Here is a 19,215-nt window from a genome sequence, read left to right as displayed (position 1 = left end):
GTCCTTTCTAGAGACACTCTGAAAGTAATATGCCTGTTTTTTTGTTTGTTTGTTTTTTAAGATTTTATTTATTTATTTGAGAGAGAGAGAATGAGAGAGAGCACATGAGAGGGGGGAGGGTCAGAGGGAGAAGCAGACTCCCTGCCGAGCAGGGAGCCCGATGTGGGACTCGATCCAGGGACTCCAGGATCATGACCTGAGCCGAAGGCAGTTGCTTAACCAACTGAGCCACCCAGGTGCCCGCAATATGCCTGTTTTTAAGGAGAATATCAAGCACTGCCTAAATATGAATCAGACCTCAGGCTCTGTGCAGAGGATACAGGATGAGGCACATCCTTCCCATTTTTCACCATACTTCATTTGCTGGATTCTTAGAAGGCAAATTTAATAATAAGCATTTTAAGCACCTACTATATTCTGGGCAGTGTTGTGGCATTTGAACGAGCCATAATGAACAGTTTTGCATGTCATGCCCTGTAAAGGGGCATTTCTTCAAGATGGTAAATTGCACCCGAAATCTCTGGTGTGAGTTTTAACAACCAGGAGGAAGAGGCAAGTTCTTTTATTATTTCTACATCCTGAGTGCATCTATTTCAAATCTGTTTTGCCCTGGGAGTGTCCCCTTTTCTGATTCACATAAAGACATTAAATGTGCTAGTAATGACTCTATACAGTATGGGTCTATTCATGTGTGAGCCCATTGTCCATATTATTTTGACACTTAGTAGGTGATTCTCGTTTTTAGTTCTGTTTACAAAGCCTGGAAATCTGACAGTGCATATATCTCCAAAGAGAGTTTTGCCACAGAGAGCTCATCTAACAACAGTTAAGTATGATTAACATGGAATTATATAAAGAAGTTTATTTTTCCCCACCCTACATCCCACAGCAATAATCAATTAAGAGCCTACCAAAAGGGTATTTACAAATTTCAATAGTTGGAAGATTTTCTTAAACTCGGGTCTTTATGAAGGCAATAGAGGAACTTTTCTAAGAATTACTGAACTTTATTATGCAAAGAGAATACTACATGGAACCCTATATGGGAAAATTTATATGTTGCAATCTAGTAATTAGTCAGGACTTAATATGGCCTTAGGTATCACAAGAAGGAAGGGAATCTTGGGCCTGCCAAATCCTGGGTGACCATGTTCAAGGGAACTTCACTGGAACTATCATCCAGAGATCAGGAGTTGCTTTTGCTGTGTCACCCACCACTGACTTTAAACCCATAAAGCTAGGAATGAAAACATGGAAAACTGAGTCCAGATTCTTCAGTTGCCTCTAGACTTCTGTATCTATAACCCTGCTTGCCAGAAGAGACTGCGACTGGAAGCTGGCTTCCACCTTGCCTCCCCACTTGCCTTCGCCAGTACATCTAAATTGGTAGATCTGATTCACATCCAAAAATCACAGCTCTAGAAGTCTGGGAACGAAGTTGGGTTTTTTCCCTTTTGTTTTGTTTTGTTTTGTTTTCAATCTTTACAATTGGAAAGAAAATACATGTGGCAAGAACCAATCTAGGGTTGTCTCTCACATTTAGTATCCTGAATCATGTAAGTTGAGCAGCAGTATGTAAAACAAACAAGGACACAGAAGGGTTTTGATAGATGTCCAATCGTTGTTGCTAAATAAATAGTTTCAACGTAGTTTGGATCTCCTTCTATATCTTTATATTGTTTTTAGTAACCACCATTTGAATATATACTGCAATCAGCTGACTCCTTCTTGGTCAGGACTGTCATTACGGACCAGTTTATAGTTTTGTCTTTAGTTTGTTGTTGTTGTTGCTGTTGTTTCGTCTTGTCCTAAGTTTACTTTGAAATTAACAGATGCCTGTGGTAAGCTTTGGTTACCTTCACTTTATTCTGCATGATACTATTATTTGCTCATTTACAGACACAGCATTGTGACCCTAAACGTGTACACGTCTAGCTGCTACAATAAGATTAGATGTTCTGTTTTTGGCGACTGGGGATGGGGGGAATCCAAGAATGGGCCTCCTAGAAAGGTTTGCCTCCAAAACCTCTCCAATGTCACCCAGAGTGGAGGTTTACCTTATTTAATTTTGATCTAACTTATCATAAATTTCACATAGTAGTTTCAATCTCCTATAAATATGAACACATACATTTAAAAAAAAATTTTTTCCGGGGCACCTAGGTGGCTCAGTCATTAAGCATCTGCCTTCGGCCCAGGTCATGATCCCAGAGTCCTGGGATTGAGCCCCATGTAGGGCTCCCTGCTCGGCAGGAAGCCTGCTTCTCCCTCTCCCACTCTCCCTGCTTGTGTTCCCTCTTTTGCTGTCTCTCTCTCTGTCAAATAAATAAATAAAATCTTAAATTTTTTTTTCCTGTTAAAACATCACCATATTTCCTCATCGAGTCATTTGAGAAGGGAGTATTCTGATGAAATGGGATATTAGGGATTAAAAAGACCAAATATCCTTAGTGATGGAATTCTCAGAGAACCTGTGAGAAGTACATTGCTCAATGGAAGAATGAAAAGGACTGGATTCAGACGGGGGTGCAGTTTACGGCTTACCTGGAGGATGGCTCTACTTTTGTTCCCATCAGAGAGTGATAACTTCAAGGGTTCTTTGTTCAGGCAAATCATTATACAGCTCTCTGGGTGAGGTTCTGGAATAATTACATGCATTTATTCCATCAGAGTAATATGTCTGCATTGCTTAGGGCAACCTTCAAGTAGCTATTATGAAGATTAAAAATAGAATAAAAGAACTCTTTTATTTTGAGAAACCTATTTGGTGGGTAGTATTGCCCAACATTTCAAACATTTCTGAACACCCATGATGGAAGAAACTAACATGTTTAATCTACTTCTCCTTAGAAAACCTATTCTTTTCAGTTAATTTGCTATAGATGATTGCCCTTTCATATTTAGTTCTAAGAATTATACTGATAGCAGAACAATACAGAGGCAGGAATTATATTCAGGGAACTGATTTCAAACACAGCCTAGTCTTCTGAATATATTTTTAAAGTGGGCCTATTTCTGAGTTAGCCAATGTGTGGGGGGCATGTGGCATGTAATCTTTATCTTTTTCTTTTTTTTTTTTTCTTTCCAGTACATCATCAAAGCTGTCTGTTGCTATTTTCTGATGTCTACACATCATGGGTCTGTGGAAATAGCCTTCAGAAACAGTAACAACTTTTTTCAATCAAACCACCTATGTTAAATTATATTTTTCACCCATTTCCAGATCCCCAGTGCTGAATCAGGTTGGGGGAGATCTGCTGCATTATGAAAGAGGCTCCTCTCACCACCACTGACTCTCAGAAAAAATCTTACGGACACAAGATAGCTTCATAAAGAGAAGTGTACCCTCAGTTTGGGAAGTTCTCTAGCAATTCAATGAAGTTAAAAAGTGTTCTCCGGGATCTGAGCTACACTGAGGTACTGGCAAGTAAGCAGAATGATCAAGAATTTATCTAGAAATAGTCATTTATAAAGCAAATTAGGGCTACTTGTAGTTTGTTTCCATTGATTGCAGTTCAAGTGTAGATTGACACAGGAAACCTGCTCCTGGATTTGCCTTGAATGTTTAGAGCCTCAAATCCTAAGGCAGTCCCAGGGAAATCCCTTGTTTTATATAAACTATTCCAATTTCCAATTGTCCTAAAAATTCCATTTAATGCAAAAAGGGAAAAAAATCTGCTAGAGAGTTGGATCCAGAATCGTGCATTGTGTGTCTCTTTATTCTTTTAATCTAAAATGTTCTTTAGCCTTTTCTTGTCTTTCATGACTTTGACATATATATATATATATATATTTGAAAAACAAATGTCACTTTAGACAAACAAATGTCACTAAACAAATTATAGATTTATAGAAGTTACAAAGATAGGTTTGAGAGTTCTCATATGTCCTGTACCCAGTTTTCCTTGTTAAGATCTTATGATCTTATGTATGTATGATAGATTTGTTATAGCTAGTAAACCAATATTGATACATTATTATTAACTAGATGTCCATATACTTTAAGATTTCATTAGATTTTACCTAATGTCCCTTTTCTATCCCAGGATACCTTCCATGATAAAACATTACAGTTAGTTATCATGTCTCAGACTGTTCTAAATTTTGACAGTTTCTCAGACTTACCCTATTTTTGATGATCTTCATAATTTTGAAGATAAGGGTCAGATATTTTGCAATGTCCTTCAGTTTGAGTTTATCTAATGTTTTTGTCTAATTATAGTGAGGCTATGGGTATTTTAGAGGAGGACCAGAGGTAAAGTTACATTACATAATATTTAGAGTACATATTACATAACAACATGAATTATCACTATTGGTGTTAACCTTGATCACTGGCTGAGATCGTGTTTGCAAGATTTCTCCACTATAAGTGTTTAAAACTGCAATGTTACTCCCATGTACATGCACACACATACACAGACACATACACATAATTTCTATATGGTACTCTTTGGAAAGAATTCCTAAGCATAGCCCACACTTAAGCAGTAGAAAATTATAGTTTTCCTCCCTAATAACTTCCCATTCAGTTTTCCCTCCCTTCCCCAATGATCCTCTGTGCTATTTCTTATATTCCACATGAGTGAAACCACATCATAATTGTCTTCCTCTGATTGACTTATTTACTTAGCATACCATCCAGTTCCATCTACGTTGATATAAATGATAAGTATTCATCCTTTCTGATGGCTGAGTAATATTCCACTGTATATATGTACCACATCTTCTTTATCCATTCATCTGTTGATGGACATCTTGGCTCTTTCCACAGTTTGGCTATTGTGAACATTGCTGCTATAAACACTGGAGTGCAGGTGCCCCTTCATATCAATACATTTGTATCTTTGGGGTAAATACCTAGTAGTGCAATTGCTGGGTCATAGGGTAGCTCTATTTTTAACTTCTTGAGGAACCTCCATACTGTTTTCCAGAGTGGCTGTACCAGCTTGCATTCCCACCAAACCATGAGAGACTCTTTTTTTTTTTTTTAAGATATTATTTATTTATTTGAAAGAGAGCACAAGAGGGGGAAGGGTCAGAGGAAGAAGCAGACTCCCTGCTAAGCAGGGAGCCCGATGTGGGACTCGATCCCGGGACTCCAGGATCATGACCTGAGCCAAAGGCAGTCGCTTAACCAACTGAGCCACCCAGGTGCCCCGAGAGACTCTTAACTATACGAAACAAACAGGGTTGCTGGAGGGGAGATGGGGGAGATGGTGTATATTGGGTGATAGGCATTAAGGAGGGCACATGATGTGATAAGCACTGGGTGTTATATGCAACTGATGAATTATTGAACACTACATCTGAAACCAATGATGTACTATATGTTGGTTAATTGAATTAAAAAATATATAAATAGAACAAAATATAATGAAATAGATTCAAAAAAATAAAGCAGAATTTCAAAAAAAATACAAATAGAAAATTATACAGATGGTCCCTGACTTATGACTTCCAATGGTTCGACTTACAGTGGTGCTAAAGAGATACATGTTTAGTAGCCCAGTAAAACGTGCTGAAGAGTCTGCATTCAGTATTTTGAATTTTGAATTTTGGGCTAGCAATATGTGATATAATAATAGATGTAATAATACTTTCTCATCATGCGGGGCAGTGGCAGTGAGACACAGCTCCCAATCAGCTACATGAACACAAGGGGAAACAACCCATATACTTACAACCATTCTGTACCTATTCAACCATTCTGTTGTTTTTACTTTCAGTACAGTATTCAATAAATTACATAAGATATTCAACACTTGATTATAAAATAGGCTTCGTATTAGATGATTTTGCCCAATCATACACTAATGTAAGTGTTCAGAGCATATTTAAGGCAGACTAGGCTAACATCATGTTTGGTAGGTTAGGTGTATTAAATGCATTTTCATCTTAGGATACTTTCAACTTACAAAGGGTTTATTGGGGCATAACTCCATTGTAAATCCAGGAAGATCTGTATTCCACCTCATTGAGGACAGAGTATTTACATACATTATTTAGAGTTCTCCTATACAGAGATTTGTCTATTCTCCCCATGTATTTATTGATTTAACCATTTATTTATATTAGTATGAACTCATGAATATTTATTTTTACTTTAGGTTATTATCCAATGCTACATTATTTATTTTGTTGTTCCACAGTTTTTGCCTTTGGCTATTGGGAGCTCTTTTGGTTGTCTTGTGTCCATTTGATATACCTCTATCATTGTGGTTTTTTTCACTGTTTGCTTGTTTCTGGCAGTAAAAGAATTTCCAGGCTTATTTGAATATTCCCTGGTCCAGCACTTGAATCAGCCATTTCTCTAAGGAGCCCTGTTTTGTTTTGTTTAACTGGACAGTGGTAAAGCTTGACATTTTTGAGGAGTATAGGCCACTTGTTTTGTAGAGTGGCCCTTAATTTGGACTTGTGTGGTATTTCCTCATGATTATATTGAGATTATGCATTTTTAGCTGGAGTACCAACCACAGAAGTGCTATTGTGTTCTTCTCAATCTGTCATATTTGGAAAGCACATGATGTGGTTTGTTTCATTATTGGTCATGTTAATTCTGATCACTGGGTTAAGTTAGTTTGTGTCAGATTTCTCCATTAAAAGTCATTACTGGGGGAAACACTTTGGGATCATGTAAAGATCCTATTTTCTCATCAAATTTGTATATCTTAATTTTAATATATATTGATGATCCTTGCCTGAATATATTAGTACAATGTAAGCCTGCCAGTCCATTTCTCAAGAACCCCTGGTTACAGTTAGTGGAGAATGGTATACAGAAAACAAGATAAAGGTATCAGGTGTGCTCATTGCTACTAGGATGTGATGGTTTACAAGCTCTTTCAGGAGACAGAAGTAGAATACAGAATCTACATAGAATCTCTTTTCTTGTTGTTGTTTTTTTTTAAGATTTTATTTATTTGAGAGAGAATGTGTACACATGTGTGCCTAAGCAGGGGGTGGGGCAGAGGGGAGGAAGAGGGACAAGCAGACTTCACACCAAGCGTGGAGCCTATGCAGGGGCTCAGTCCCAAGAACACAAGATCACGACCTGATCCAAAACCAAGAGTCAGAAAACTTAAATGACTGAGCCACCCGGGTGCCCCAAATCTCCATTCTTTTTATAGTCAAAAGCCAATTAGTAAATAATAAATGTGGAAGAAATGATAGAATTAGAAAATCACCATTTTTTGAACCTTCATAGTAATAAACAGGCAAGGAACATCAATGGAAACTAACAGAGGACAAAATTTTGATGACAGAAAGGATATATACACATATACACAAATATGTATGCGTATCTTCACACATATGTTCTATAAAAGATACTATATCCTATGTATATTTATATTTTAAATATCCACCCATATATACTGAAAATCATGAATTCATATTAATTGCTCCAACTTCATTTCAGCATCAAAAGATTTATTCTGGCTTTCCAGTCGATATTTGTCACTTCTTCCTCCAAAATGAGAAGCCTAATTCCTTTATCCATAGTATATTTATTTATTTATACAGTCCTAGAATATACAGAGAGTGTTTCAGAAATTTTAATCCAAAACATTGAGAAAAACAACCTTGCTAACAAAGTTCTCTACCATTATTATACATCTAGTAGGTAGTTTTGTAGCTAAAATACTGTGCTCAAATGCTACATAGCTCTTTTTTCTTCTTTCCTTCAGTGTAGTTACATTATTCATATGAAATACAGTTAGGTTCATTTGTTTCTGTTTATATTCTAAAATTTTCTTCCTTTTCCTTATTGATTTTAACATTTGTTTTGTGTCCAGATCCCTTTTAAAGTGATGGTTATAGTTATCAAGCAATTTTAGTTTCAAATGTATTTTGATCTAGCTTTTACATTGCTATCCTAAAGAGTCAAGGACTTTAAAGTTGATGACAGTAGCTGATGGTGCCAAATTTCAGGGGGAAAAAAAAGGAAAAAAAAAAAAACTAAGGTAATAGTTATAGCAAACACCTTAACACCAAGTTCAAGCTGAATTGGGGTTGAGATGTGTCCTACATATTTACTTGATATACTTACTAAGATTTTTCTCATATCAAGGAGAAATGCTTATACAAGGAATTTCAGCTCTTAATTTAGATTTCCTCTGTTACATACTTTTAAAAATCATCAGAGATACAAAAAGGCTAATTTTATATGTAGAAAATGCAGAGTAATGTATTGCTTTGCTGTAATTTCAAGTCTTAGGGGGAAGACTTTGTAGAGATTCAGTTGAAAAAAAAATTACTCTTGCCATCTTAAAAACTTTAAATAATTGCTTACTACTCAAAAACTGTCTTCAGCTCAAGTAAAGGAATATTTCATCGACCAAACTGATTAAAGCTTGTGTTCATTAATATATTTCCTTCCCAAATCCAGGATCTTGGTCTCAAAATTATGTACATTATTTTCCCCCAAGACTGTAGGGTTTTTTTTGTTTATTTGTTTTTAAAGATTTTATTTATTTATTCATGAAAGACAGAGAGAGAGAGAGGCAGAGGGAGAAGCAGGCTCCCAAGGAGCAGGGAACCCGATGTGGGACTCGATCCCAGGACCCTGGGATCATGACCTGAGCCGAAGGCAGACGCTTAACCATCTGAGCCACCCAGGCCCCCAAGACTGTAGTTTTAAAAGAAAAATAATCTCTATCTTTCCACTGAGACTAGTATGAACTCATAGCCTTGACCTAAATTGATGCTTGTAGGATCGAAATTAGATATAGCAGACACTTTAATAGAATCTTAGAGAAACCTTCAATATCCTCAGTGGAAACATTGCCATTCCAGAGATAAGGAAAACAAGGCTTGGAAAGTTCAGATGGCATACTCAGTACCACACACACAGGGATAAAGCTACTGCTGAGATACCCTTGTAACAACTCCCTCTATAGGGTTTTGTGCATTTACTGACATATTGTTAAACATTTAAAGGAAGCACTGGAAGAGTTTATGGAGTCCACATTTCTTGATGTCACCACAATGAAACACAGACACACTGAGACATTTTTAACAGGACCTACTTTAAAGGCAGAAGAATGAGTCAGGATACAAGAAGGCTCAGATATAGATCATATTACCTTTTCATTTCCCTTTAGAATTGAACACAATTCGAGGTATAAACGAGGCTCTTCATACCTACTTATGAGGGATGACTACAAGAAACTATTAAAAACTAATTATATTGATTTAAATATAACTAACGGAGCAACACTTATTGCCACAAAATGGGAGCAGAGATTGGGGGATAAATTAGCTTTCCTTTTAAAAACTAACTTGATCCTAGCCTGATAATTTAATATTGCCTAATCTTCCCATGCCTCCATTTCATCATCGGTAAGATGGAGTTTCTATAAAGAAAAATTTTAAAATACATAGGTAATATTTTCAGTCTAGTGCCTACTGTATTGCCAGAGCTTATTAAATTGGGTCTTTGTTCTATTCCCCCATCCCACCCATAAACATTTATACAGAGAGCACAGCGTTTTAATGTTCAGTTTTGAGGAGGGAAGGGCTCCTGAGGTCTTCTAGACAGGATGTATTGACACATCCATAAAATATCAAACCAAGGAGAAAACAAGGTCAATAATACATTCATCTTTTTAAAAAGAAGGAAAAAATGAGGACTTTGGAAATTACAGACTTAGCAATTTAGCTTTGCTATGAGAAACCACAGAAAACCATGTAATGTATAGGAAATGTAACAGGACCTTTGAGAAAATGCCAGGACATGGTTGGTTTAAAAGAAACAGTGAAGACCTTGGGAGGTTCAAAAGTAAGATCTATGAAGAAACTCATTATTATTTTAATGTTCCTGGGAATTTATCTTACTCGATCCATTTTAAGAGCTCGATATATATATTTCTAAGAAAGGAGGGAGGGAATGAGAATAGAGGGTGGGAGGCTGTCAATAAGGGAAGGAGAGAAGGCTAGAAGGCAAGGGGAGGAATGAAGGAAGGTTCAATGACATGGCTTAGCAAGCTCTTAACTACAGGGAATAATGGTTATTTAAGTCGTAGTCAAAGCCAGGGAAATGAAACAAGGGAATAAGGAGCAATTTATTGAATATTTCCTGTCGGCCACTATACCAAACATGAACTAACTCAATGTAACCTATTTAGGCTTTGTGCCATACTCAATAGAACATCACTACTGCAACCAAAGACATTTGAGAAGAAATTTATATCTTTATGATAGTTCCTGCCGAAAAAAAAGAAAATAATATTTTTTTATTATTACACTGTACAACTCAGAAGTAGATGCTCCCCTTCTTGTTCTCAATGTAGCTTACAAACATAGCAGCTAATCAAAAACTCTCATCCTAAATCCCAGATCCACTTAAACTTGCTCACAAAATCAGTCCACATAGACTTTTTTCCTCTAGGTCAATCTTTATTATACAAGCTAACTTGGCTTCCTTATGAGATGATTTGATTAAAGCCTGGATTCCCTCCACACCCCCCATCTGTCAGATCAACAACAGGGATCATTTCAGATTTACCTTCAAAACATATGAAAAAATCTGTTTATCTCATTTATGTGTTTGTTTCTTTTGTATCCACTGGCTATGACGGATGTTCCAACAGGGAACTCATCTGTTTTTTGCCTGCTGTATCTCCAAAGTCTAGCACAATGTCTCGTGTGAGTCAAAAAATCTTTGCCAAGTGAAGAACTTTAAGTTATCCTCTGTTCCTTATTTTTTGGTTTCTACACCAGAACAGAAGGAAATGATGATTCTGGGACACAACCAGAAATGAAAATTCTTTTTCCTTGAAGAGAGCTTATGGCAGAAAGAAGTAAAGACAGGTACCCCAGAAAATTATAAACACTTGTTTTATCAAAGAAGTACCTAAATGTGCATTGGTGCAATTACTGTTTACTGAACAGTGATTAGCACTGTCTATATCTCATCACCCTCTGGAAAGCTATAATAGTTGATGAGAAGCAAGATATTCACATATCGGATTTTCTTATAAACATGAAAAAAGTATAAATGAGACAGCAATTTAAGTTACTGTATTTGATTTCATACAACAGTTTGTGTTAATGTCAAATGAGCTATATACTCAACAAAGGCTACTAAATGCTCACTGGTAAAGATGGGATTATAGGCTGGAGTAGTCAGGAAAGCCAAATGGGATAAGTGATTATCTCAATATGTCATGCTAAACACTCTGATGATGTTACTGAAAACAGTTTCTTTTATATTTTGTGGCATGTTATTTAAAGCACTCTCTCCTATGACAATTGTGCTCTATATCATATACAATTGATACTTCTTATTTAATGTTGCTGACTAAGAAGAAGAAGAATAAAATATTGTATGCAAGCTCAATTCGTTTACTGACCATCTTATAATTATGTGTTGGGCAGTTACGACATACAATCCACTGTTCAAATACTTATTTCAAAGTAGTAATGAAAATAGAAATAGCCTCTATACTCATGCAGCTCACATTCCATTAGGGGAGATATTTAACATAAAAAGTAAAGAAACACATGAGATCATTATTTCTTATGCTATGTTACATGAAGGAAATAAACTGGTTAACAAGAATAGAGTACCTTGGAGTGAGTACTCTAGTGATACTAGTGTGTGATGGCCCTCTTAAAACAATTACATTTGGTTGATATATGACAAGGGGAATGGATTAGCCTGGTGAACTGCTATGGGAAGAGATTTTTAGGTAAAAGAAGGACAAATGCAAAGTCCCAGATGTAGATAAAGGTTTAGTTGTCTGAGAGAAGAAAAGGAAGCTAAGGTGACCAGAGAGTAATGATCCAATTGTGGAATGTTATGACATAAGTCTGGAGAAGTAGAGAAAAACTGGATTACAATGGGGTTTTTGTAAGCCATGAAAAAATATCAGATTCTATTTGCAGGGCAATGCAATGCAGTTACAGAATTTTGTGCACAAATGAAGCAGAGAAGTAACATATTATGATTAGTGATTTTGAAGATCATCTGGGATGTTGGAGAATAGATTCTAATAAGGACAGAATGAAATGGGAAGCAGAGTTAGGAAATAACTGATTGATTGTAAGAGACCAGAAATGAGATGACAGTGACCTGGACTAAGTTGGAGCGCTGGGGATAGGCAATCATGATGGCTTAGAATTATCAGGACTCACCTATGGTCAACTTCATCCAATGACCAAGGTTGCTACAGGAGATGGGGGAGAATATATGTGGAGGGAACAACAAAAATGTCCACTATAGCATAAATAAAAATATTTTCAGACAAAGGAAAAGAGCATAAGTGGTTCCAAAACACAAAACAATGATCCTTAGTTGGAAGATAGAAAAATTTTGTATCAATATTAGTATACAGAAATTTATAATTGAACTGAATTCTGATCATTTAACCACATGATGGCTTGCTTTACAAGGTAGGAACACCTATCAATATCTTAACAGGTACTAGTGTTCAGTGGAGCACAGTTATAGAGATTAGACTATAATTATGAGGGAAAGTAAACAGATGGTTTTATTTTCCTTTCCAAATCTGAGATTCTATAAAGACAATGTGTAATAGTTTTCCATCATGAATGTAGTCACACTGCATGTCTGAGAGTCTGGAAAGTTAAGAGAGTTGAAACATTTAACTAGTCTAAATATTTTTCAAATACCAAACAGTATAGTCTTTGTCAATAATTTACTGATTTATGGAGTATATTTGCCACTTTTCTTCTCTCAAGTTAAGTCTACTATGTACCTGCTATTGGTGAAATTTCTGCTACTGAATCTTGAATAACTTGTTGTCACAAATTTTACATAGCAAGTACATGTTGTAAGCTTCTTTTGGCGACACATCTCATCTGAATATACAAAATCTCTTTGCCAATAGGCGAGGTCAGAAGACACCGAATCCATACCCTTCTGCACACTTTGCTCTGTTTAATGACCTTAGACTACATAATTCCTGCCCTCTCGGTCTCTCAAGTTTATGTCAGTGATTATAAGAGAGTATAGAAGCATTAGCAGAAATTCAGCACTGCAGAATCAGCTCATGATCCTTGTCTTCCAAGAAGTAAGCCCTAAGAGCCATCTTAAAATAAAATAACATTTTATTGCTTTAACATGAGATGATACATTCCCCCTTATTACATGCTATTCTGCCAGTGTCTGAAGTAATTAACCAGGGATTTGAATGTAAGCCTCACCACAAGTTAGAATTAACATGTACTCAAGGATTAAAGTTGCCATTTATTTTTTCAAGTATTCAGATATCAAACCTGTAAAGTGTTAAGGTACTATTTTGCAATTTTACCAATGAGGACACAAAAGATGAAAGAAGATAAATTTTCCCTAGGCCAAAAAGGAGTTTTAGCTCCCCCATAAGGAAAATCTTTCACTCTCAAAAGGAGACTAATGAAGAATTTGTGTAGCTTGAATCTAGTTCAAACTACAATATTAAGCTATGAAATATGAATATTTATCAATGAGAAAAAGAAAACAAAATTACTTTAAAAATTAAAAGATTGGCCAATACCACAACAGTCACAAAATCCAGAATATATTTTTAGTAGTTACTCTTGACGCATCTCTCTGACATTACTCCTACATTTTTTCTGCTTCTTATTCCAATCATGCGTCCATATGACAAAGATTACATAATTTCTCAAGAGTAAATTAAAAGGTCATTCAATCTTTCCTTTAGTACTTTTGACCTGTGTGATTTATTGATATTTAGATGTTTACATCCCATGGTAGAAAGGAAATCCTTTGTCTCTTAGCATTCCATAAGTCTAGTAAGAAACAGGGATCCTGGAGCTGGCAAAAGGGGAATAAGAGCAGAGGTGATACGTGGTTTAAACTTACAAAACACACACACATGCACAATGGACAAACTTACATACATTATTACAGATTAGCTTAAAAAACTGGAAGGGATTAATATTTTCTTCATTTGATAGATTAGGAAACTGGGGCTCAGAAATGTCAGACAATTTGCCAAAATTCACAAGATTACTATATGGTGGATTCATGTCCATGTTTCCTGACTAAAAATCTCATGTTCATCCACTATACCATTCTGTTGCATCTTGATGTGAAATAATTAAAAGGAATGGGGGCACTGTATTTGGAAAGGAATAATGAAGCACCCAACTTCTCATATTTCAAATACTCAAGTCTTGCTTCAGATCTTACAGCCTATGTTTTTGCACAGCAATGAAGTAATACTGGGCCATGCATGTTCTCTTTTGTAGGCAAGGCCTGATGATTTCTACACCATTTTGGCTTCTGTTTGTCCTTTTTCTCATATTCTGTCATTTGGACTTTTCCTGAAATGGCTTTTATCTTTGACAGAAAGAATAAGCATATTCTCTGCATTCTCAAATAACCCAGATTCACATTCCTGGGGAATTTGGAGTTTCCCAAAAGGATCCATTTGATAGAAATTTGGCCCTTTTAAAACACCTCTTTCATGTTTACTAATTAGCTAGAGCCAGGGCTATGCTAAGTGATAACCACATGCTTGACTACAAAAAAGGTAAAGAAAGAAAATGGTGGGAGGGAAGGGAGGGAGGGAGGGAGGGAGAAAGATCGTTTTCCTGTTGGTAAGACAGAAGTTGCTATGCACAGGAGTCAAAGTCTAATGAACACACCAAGGAGGAAAATAATGTTTAAAAGTAAACTTTACAACTGTTTGTATACTTTTCAAGAGAATATTTATATTAAATAATTACAAATATATAATTTCATAAATCAATATATTTAGAGAAATCCTTTTCTCGTAAGTGCTTTTAGGATTTCTGAAGGAAAAGTCCCTTTGAAGTGTCTTTCACAAAATGCCTTCATTTTCAATTTATTACATTTTAGCTCTTCTCACTTTCTGATTTACTCCTGCATTCACAATTGCTGCTTTCTACAGCATATCATTTAAAGCTTAAGGTCCCTCTAGGGAATTATCTTCACTGACTTCAAAAGAGTCTTAAGTATTATGTAAATTATGTTTCTATCAGTACTGAATAGCCCAAAAAATATGTTTTAGAGAGCTCCTGAACTTTTGAGAATTATGTCTGACTTTAACAAGTAAGAGAAAAATAGTTCAACAAAAAGCATAGTTGTTTAAATCAATATAGTGTACCATGAATGCAAGGTCAAAAAACAAAAACTTGGTCCCCCCAAAATGATGAAAACAAGATATCATATGAGCAGGTGGAAGAAAGGTATTATTTGCCATTAAATATTTTAAGCCATGGACAATGGAGAGCCATGGAACCTTGTTGAGAAAAGGGTTTACACTGTCATATCTGTTATTTAGAGAATACAGTTAGAAGGAAGTTGTAGCAAGATGAGAACTTGGGGAGAGGTGGAAAAATCAGTCAGGATTTTGATATGATAAAGACAAAGAACCTAACCAGATTTAAAAATATACATGCAGCCTCAGTTTGCTTAGCTTCTTGAATCAATAATTGTATATCTTTCACTACAATTTGGGAAATGTTCCACCATTGTTTTTTCAATTATTATTTTTTAAACCCTTTCCTGTCTTTTCTCCTATTCTGGGCTGCCAACTACACACCTATTAGACCTTCAATTAGATATTGTTGAATAGGTTCTGAGTCTGAATTTCTTTCTTTTTAAAACTTTTTTTTTTCCTTTCCTCTCTGTTTCTGGCTCAAATTAAATGATTTATATTTATCTGTCCTCAGGCTCACTGATTTTTCCTTTGTCCTATTTATTATGTTATTAGTCTCATCCATTAAAAATTTTATTATAGATACTGTACTTTTTCATTTGTAGAATTTTCATTTTATTTTTGGTAATTTCTATTTATTTGCCAAAATTTTCTATTTTCTCCTTACAATGAGAGCACATTTTCCTTTAAAACATTGAGCATGGTTATTTTAGCTGCTTTAAAATACTTGCTGCTGATTCCATCATCTAGATCATCTCAGGGTCACATTTTCTTTCTTCTTCGGATGTATAATAATTTGGATTATATTCTGTACAATGTGGAAGTTCCACAGTGGAGATTCTGGATTCTGTTATATCCTACCAATTGGATTTTTTTGTTTGGCAGACAATCAAGTTTTTTTTTTTAATGATTTTATTTATTTATTTGACAGAGACAGACAGAAAGAGAGAGAACACAAGCAGGGGGTAGTGGGAGAGGGAGAAGCAGGCTTCCCATGGAGCAGGGAGCCCGATGCGGGGCTTGATCCCAGGACCCGGGGATCATGACCTGAGCTGAAGGCAGACGCTTAACGACTGAGCCACCCAGGTGCCCCCGAAAATCAAGTTTTTTAAACTCAAATTACAAGCTCTCACTTGGATATCTGCTCAAATCTTCGTTCATTATTTTTATTTTTATCTAGGCTATAATTTGCTGTCCCATGCATACATAATTTATGGCAATCCTAAAATTTGTAAAATCTGTCCAAACCTTAGTATGAGAGTTAGAGTGGCTCTCCCTTCGGGGACCTCTCTCTCACTTTCTAGCCACTTTGGATGGTCCAAGTCCTGTTTTTTGGATCTTTAGTCCTAAAAGACTGTGGTTTTTCCATTGGGAAGTTAGAGCCGTGTGCAGTTCTATCATTTGCCCTAAAAATAAGAAGTAGAAAAACAGGAAATATCGCTTGCCTCATTCCTCTTCTAAGTCAACTCCCCTTTGAATATGCCTGCTTGATTTAACTCTACATGGCTTCAGAAAATATTCTGTATTTTTATTTTTGCATTTCTCCAAGCAAAATGTGAGATTTTTGCAGTTTTACTTGTTCCTCTTGTTGATCTATAGTGATTTTAGCACATACATGGGACACGTTAGGATTTAGATGACTGCCATTACCTCAAGCTCCTGGAATGCCTCCAACAACTGTTTTCCCACCAATAGCACTAGATTGCAGCCAAACATATCTGTGTGTTTGCTGCTTGGCTACCAAAATCATGCTGACATTATGTATCCCCTATATTGCATAAACAATCAGAAATTATCCTGATTCCTTTGGTAAGTAACAAAAAGGTAATGTAAATGATATGGCTTTCATTCAATGGAAACCTGACTCTAGTGCTCGCTGGCTATGCTTTCCCAGTTATACAAACTTTCTACATCTTATTTCTCACAATTATAAAATAGGAACAGCCATACTTTTCTAATAAAAATACATAACACATGTACAACAGTATTGACTATATGAAATACCCTCTCCTTATTTATACACATAATGAAACAACTTCTGTGAAATGAGGTTAATGCACATGTCACCTGTTAGGTCAAAACCAGGTTTAGGGATCCTAATCTCCTAATCCCATATCTGATGCTTTTCAGAGTTTCGTGTTCTTTTTTAGATTATTAGATGTTATTGAACTCTGGAAAGAGCCGACACTGAATTTTAAGTCTTTTACATACTATTATTATTTGTAAACTTAAAAACTTCTGTGACTCTCAATGACAATATTAGTAAAGTAAAGTCAAACCATGCCTCAGTGTTGTAGGAATACTAATTGAAACTCCATACATGTGAAGTATCTGGAACATTATTGGTACACAATAATAATGGTTTATCTCCTCGAATTTTTGCATAAGTCTTTATAAACATTTGCAAAGTATTTTTCATTGACCTGTCCCTAACTGGATACTAACATAATTGTGTTGTGATTCATATCATGTGATTCTCTGACCAAGGCTATATCCTGTGCCCTATTCTATTTGTCAGTAAGGACCAAATATTTTCCAGTTCTGTGAGTTACAGCGTTCTGCAGCAAAGAGGTGAGGAACACCGCAGGATTTTTTCTCAACCAGACATTCTCTTCTGTTTCTGCCACATAACGCATTTAACAGTGCTATTACGATGAACTCAGATTTTACCCCTTAACCCTGCTTAAAACCAACATATACAAATAAGCCCTCCTTCTGGCAGACTGACATCTATTAAGAGCAGAGACAAGAATGGCTGAGGCAGACCACTTTTTGTGGTTCATAAACAGTAGATAGGTATAGCTTTCAAAAGATTTAAATGTATTCCCAAGGGCAATCTTCTTCTAGGTAAAAGTTGTGTTTTCTTAACTTGCTCACAAGTTTTCTCATTTGTCCCCACCATCTAAAAAACAATTTACATTGAGGTCAGGCTGATGCTACAAGACAAGTCACAGCACTGCCTGAGATTTTCATTTCAGGCTGCCTCTCTGATTTAAACTCTAAGTGCTAGAGTTGGAGCCTCAGGTATAACCTACTGTTTTTTCATCTGAGAATGCCCTTTTAAAAAAAATAAGTACACAGACTTTATATTTCTTTTCCTTGTTTTAAAAGAAAAAAACTCAATTGTAGATTATAACACTCTTCCACAAGCAAAAAACCTTCACATTTAAAATATCAATTTAGGGCGCCTGGGTGGCTCAGTTGGTTAAGCGACTGCTTTCGGCTCAGGTCATGATCCTGGAGTCCCTGGATCGAGTCCCGCATCGGACTCCCTGCTCGGCAGGGAGCCTGCTTCTCCCTCTGACCCTCCCCCCTCTCATGTACTCTCTCTCTCTCATTCTCTCTGTCTCAAATAAATAAATAAAATCTTTAAAAAAAATTAAAATAAAATATCAATTTAAAAAGAACAGTTTTCGGGGCACCTGGGTGACTCAGTTGTTAAGCATCCGCCTTCGGCTCAGGTCATGGTCCCAGGGTCCTGGGATGGAGCCCCGCATCGGGCTCCCTGCTCGGTGGGAAGCCTACTTCTCTCTCTCCCACTCCCTCTGCTTGTGTTCCCTCTCTCACTGTGTCTCTCTCTGTCAAATAAATAAAATTTTTAAAAAATAAAAAATAAAAAAGTTTTTTTATTAAAAATAAAAAAATAGAAAATAAAAAGAATAAAATAAATTCAATTTATTGAATTTAAATTTTCACTCTAAGAACATTTTATCCCCAGACAGAGCTGGGCCGCTTTTAAGCACTGTTATAACATTATTTTGAAAATGCCAGAGATAAGCTCGATCGAGGTGAGTGATGATGACAGTGGTGATGATGTTGGTGGAGATAATGCAGGATGACTTTCCTACTACCTGTTGAGAACACATAGAGAGAAAATCAAAATTGGATTTAGCAAAGGACCAAATTTCAGATATACATACAGATGGTATATAAAATAAAATAATTTACTTAAATAATACAGATAAAGTCTAAAGGTGGAATAGATAATTTCGTAAGGTAGAGAGCATGCAAAGAAATGGAGAAAGCAGGGCTGTGTAATTAGATATCTTTGTGTTCAAAAGGA

Source organism: Mirounga leonina, unplaced genomic scaffold (genome assembly GCF_011800145.1).
Source record: "Mirounga leonina isolate KUSES-001 unplaced genomic scaffold, KU_Mleo_1.0 Mir_153, whole genome shotgun sequence".
Taxonomy (NCBI): Eukaryota; Metazoa; Chordata; class Mammalia; order Carnivora; family Phocidae; genus Mirounga; species Mirounga leonina.
The sequence above is the reverse complement of the archived record's forward strand: the minus strand, read 5'-3'. Positions refer to the sequence as shown.